The sequence below is a fragment of the Halyomorpha halys genome, unplaced genomic scaffold (genome assembly GCF_000696795.3).
Source record: "Halyomorpha halys isolate HHAL.00 unplaced genomic scaffold, Hhal_1.1 Scaffold146.1, whole genome shotgun sequence".
NCBI lineage: Eukaryota > Metazoa > Arthropoda > Insecta > Hemiptera > Pentatomidae > Halyomorpha > Halyomorpha halys.
In genome coordinates, this window is record NW_027110622.1 from 1,478,764 (window position 1) to 1,483,747 (window position 4,984).

At 28.0% G+C, this 4,984-nt stretch overlaps 1 protein-coding gene across 1 annotated transcript in view; it reads right to left on the minus strand.

Moving 5' to 3' along the window:
- The window catches only part of LOC106678541 (thyrotroph embryonic factor), a 680,455-nt gene that overhangs the window by 674,672 nt on the left and 799 nt on the right, over positions 1 to 4,984 (minus strand). The window lies entirely within an intron of this gene.

Sequence of the window (4,984 nt, forward strand, 5' to 3'; positions counted from 1 at the left end):
ATCAAAACTAGTAATATAAAAAACAAAGTTTCATTGATTTTACACTGAATGCACAATAAAGTACAAGAGTTCATATCATGTAAGATACCCTTTAAAAGTTTTCATAAAATATATATTTTTTAAATAAAGGCGATTTTCATAATATATGTAATTATTTTGTTAATATAGACTTTAAAGGTTGATGTTGAGTCAAGAATTAACGATGTATTGAATTTAACCTTAACCACTAGCATAGCTGGTCAGTGGTTGACATCGGAGTAAACCAGTTCTAGTTACATTTTTTTCCAGAGTCTAGCTTGAACTGGATTAAAGTAAATCGATTTTCATAACAAACTATTTATAGACACAAAAACAATATCTAGTTGACTAAACAAATTTTGATCAAATAAAGCCAAAATTAAATCTTATTATAAAACTATATAGTCGGTATAGATTTAAAAATTCTATAGTATATCCAGCTAATAAAACTTTGTTATGTTACTATCTTATGAAAAATAATTAAGTGCCCAAAATACACTCCCACTATCGAATGTTTATTTTTGAAAACCATAAGGCGCGAGCTAAGCAGTTTCGAAATTGAAAAATAACAATCATCTCCCGCCTTCAACCTAGCTTTTATTTCCTCATCAATTTCGTTTTTTCTAGTTACCGTAGAACCTAAATACTTAAACCTATCTACTTGTTCAAACTTATTTCCTCCTATATCTATATCACCGAAATTGCTCGCGTTTCTACTGCTAACCAGACAGTACACATAGTTAGACATTTTTTTAAAAAATTCTTATAATGAATAAGCGTTGTACCTGGAATATACAAACCCGAAGGTTCGATGCCGATACCACCAATCGCTCTCTAAATACATCCTTCCAGTGATACCCCTCCAAACCCAATTCTACTAAATCAGGTTTAATGCAATCCTCCACTCTACGTGTTGGTCTACCCCTCAGACGTTTATTCGTCAGTTTTTTAGCAACATTTAGGGATCCGCTCGTTACTAAGCCCTACAACCTTACACGCCCATCTTATACGCCGCAATACTATAACTTTAATTATTTTTACCGGGCATAGATCTCCGTTGTGTAGTCTTCTAAATTTTCCCGTAAAAGTACAAGAGGAATGTAAGAGGCCACGTCTCACATCCATAAAGAATAGTAGTTTTGTAAATTCTGGTTTTTCAGTTTTTTGGATAGAATTTTCGATAGATTCGCGCCTTTAACCAGTTCCGAAATTGAAAAATAACAAGCATTTCCCGCCTTCAACCTCGCTTTAATTTCCTCATCAATTTCATGTTTTCTAGTTATCGCAGAACCTAAATACTTAAACCTATCTACCTGTTCAAACGTATTTCCACCTACATCTATATCACCAAAATTGTTTGGTTTATTAACGCGGTTGTATTTAGTCCTATAGTTTCCTTGTCCTCACTTAATAATACCAGATCATCAGCATACCCAAGTACCGGTTGGTACTTTTTTTAGCACTCAAAGTTAAACCCTTTTCGATATTCATCACACTTAAATTGAACTATATAAAAAGAAATCTTCAAATTTCATACAATTAAGACTCTTAATGCTTGAAGAAGTTTGTCGGGGGGTGCGGTCAGCAAAGAACAACATAAATAAACAAAACCATATTTATTTATTTTATGCCGACGTTTCGACCTGAGTTTCAGGTCTTCATCAGGGCTATAGAACAAAAGAGATAACAACAACATTTAGAGTAACATACAATTGAAAAGGAATAGTATACAAACAATATTTTATATAATTCTAAATTTGTTTGTATACTATTCCTTTTCAATTGTATGTTACTCTAAATGTTGTTGTTATCTCTTTTGTTCTATAGCCCTGATGAAGACCTGAAACTCAGGTCGAAACGTCGGCATAAAATAAATAAATATGGTTTTGTTTATTTGTGTTGTTCTTTGTTGACCGCACCCCCCGACAAACTTCTTCAAGCATTAAGAGTCTTAATTGTATGAAATTTGAAGATTTCTTTTTATATAGTTCAATTTAAATGAAGAACATTAAGTGTTGCGTGTGGTAAACCAGTTTTAAAGAAACCGAGCTATATACGAAAGCTGACTTTAAGCATGGTTTTTTTTTTGTTTTAGAAATTGATTGATTATATTACATCCACGTGTCGAAATCAACAGGACCTGTTCTCTAGTTTCATCGGTAATCGAACTTCAACGGAATCGATAGCAAGAAGTAATAGAAGAGACTACTGAAGCAATGTTGTTTTCACTCATAATATAACTCCATATCTAAGGAAATCTAGAATAATTTTTTTTCAAAAAATAAATTAATGTTTTTGAATTAGTAAAATATAATTTTCCTTTGATCCTTTTCTCATAATCATTATCCTTCTTCAACGTTTCGACCATCGGGCTCTTATCGAAGAGAGAATTTTTTTTATATTTCAGAATATTATACCAAAGTCGATTCATAAATATTTATATTTCGCGTACTTTAAACATTAACTTATTTTTTATTACTTTTTATACTAACTTTGAGAAGGTAGGTTTTGTTTACTTAAGTTTGGTATTTAGTTTAAAAAATTATGGATTTGAGCTTTGGGGCTCCACTAAACCTTCGAATTCGTCTCGTATCCAATCCTTACAATCCAAAATTCTTCATAAAATCCACAAAGTCGTCACATTATAGTTTTTTATAGCAACCAAATGAAAAAAAAAAAACAATTTTGGAAATATACATAACAATGAATTAAATATAAAATATTTGATTCATAACAATAGAATTAAATAGTAGTAGATTGATAACAATAGAAGATGAAATATAATATTACAGAGTAGAGAAGATATGTATAAGATAAGATATGTAAGTAGTGTCTAATCTCTTCTATTGCTATCAACCAACTATTTTCTATTTAATTCATTTTATGCATATTTCCAAACTTATTTGTTTATTATTTCATTTTATTTTTATGTTTCTCTGAGTGATGGTTGTTATCCTTTTTTTGTTTTGTTTTTTAGCCCTGATGCAGCCCTGAAATTCAGGTCGAAACGTCGGCACAAATAAATAGCTTTTGTTTATTTGCTGACCGGACCCTCAACCACCTTCTTCACACGTAATGAGAGTTTGGTATAAAAATGTTTAATTCTAATTTCAAATGCGTATGTAAATTTGCATAATCCATGCAATATATAAATCAACAGATATTATTCAAGTGTAAATTAATCTTTAAACTCGTTTCTTTCTTTTTTTCTTGATTTTACAATCGTACTGCATTTAGCTCTGTCGGTGCAAGCACAACCACGAACAGCAAACAAAGAATTATATATTATGTGATTCAATATAACACTTTTATTTGAAGTACTGTGTAATTTCGAAAATAAAAATTTGAAAACGGATTTGGTTTGGAGAATACAAATTCCTCATATATTCAAAGCTGTTTTTCCTCATTCAATGCACGGGTAGACTATATTATGTACTAATAAATTTGGTAAATTAATCAGTACCGAGAAAATAAAATGGTGCCAAGTAGACACTACACTAAATTAGTTATTATAACATTTACTTATTCAGAATTATAATTTAGGTTTTGGTAACAACGACGTTTATGATATTCAATAAAATACATATTCTATATAAATAACAGTAAGTAAATTACACAAGAACTAAACTTTTTAATAGCAAAATATTATAATCTGAAGTAATAATATGTGGTACTAACCGATTTGCGTTTACAATATATAAAGAAAAATAATTATATGCATCTTGTGTTATTATTTATCACTATTTTACAATCTTTATCTATTTTATAATTCATAACTATTTTTTTCCATATAATGTTTGTGAATAATTACAAAATATTATAAAATTATAATTTTCTTCGAGACATTAAAGGATAGCTGATAAGGAGAGATGTATATATAATATATGATTTTAGATTAATTATTTTATATATGCTTGTTTGAGAGTGGTTTAGTTTATTCTTAATTTAAAAAAATTTTGATCCTTTTTTTCTCTCAACTTTTATTCTCAAGAATATCACCTACAAAAAGTTTTTTTTTTATATAACAATTATTTATTTTTTAAACATATTTATATTGTAAAAAAATAAAATAAAAAAAGGGAGGTATATGTATGTTTAAGAAAATACACATAAAATAAGAATAAATTAATGGTGGATTTTAAATATATTAAAAAATGTTTGTGTTATAAGCAAAAAAATTAATAATGAATGTTAATTAAATTATATTAAAAATGTAAATTAATGATAAAAAAATTATTGTTATATGATAAGGTGATAACAGAGTCTTAACCTGTTGAAGGTAGGTTCTGTTTTTAAGTTATAAATGTAAGTGAAGGTAGGAAGAAAAGTGTTTGGTAAAAAAGTTTTAAATCGAAGAAAAAATTTGTTAGAAAAAGTTATGTAAGTAAGAAATCTATTTAAAAACGAAATTTTATAATGTTATTATGATATTATTTTAATGATTAATTTTTTTTAATGATGGGACAAAGGCCATTAGCCTGCAATTTTAAGATTTGAAAAAGGAAATGACATCAATATTGAAGGTAGGGCCAAAGAAATCAGTGTGTAGTTAAAGGAAATAATGCAATTGTTGTATAAAAATAAAAAAACTTTTTGTAGGTGGTATCTTTGAGAATGGCCTGAGGGCCGAGACGTTGGAAAAATTTTAAAGAATAAAAGTTGAGAGAAAAAAAAGGATCAAAATTGTTTTAAATTAAGAATATGATTTTATTTTAAAAGTGGCATAAGTGCATATATGTTCGACTCTAGATATCAAATGTTTTGTGCACGATTAAATTAAAAAAATTAGGGTACCCTATGACATGGTAGAATTATGTTTTTGATAACTAAGGATGTCTAAATTATCATAATTAATGTTATTTAAGAAATAAGATTTTTTCAATTGCTATAAATGGACTTAAATGAAAATCAAAGAAATTACGTTTTTTATTCTTTTTAAAACACAAGTCTAACTATTGTTATGTTA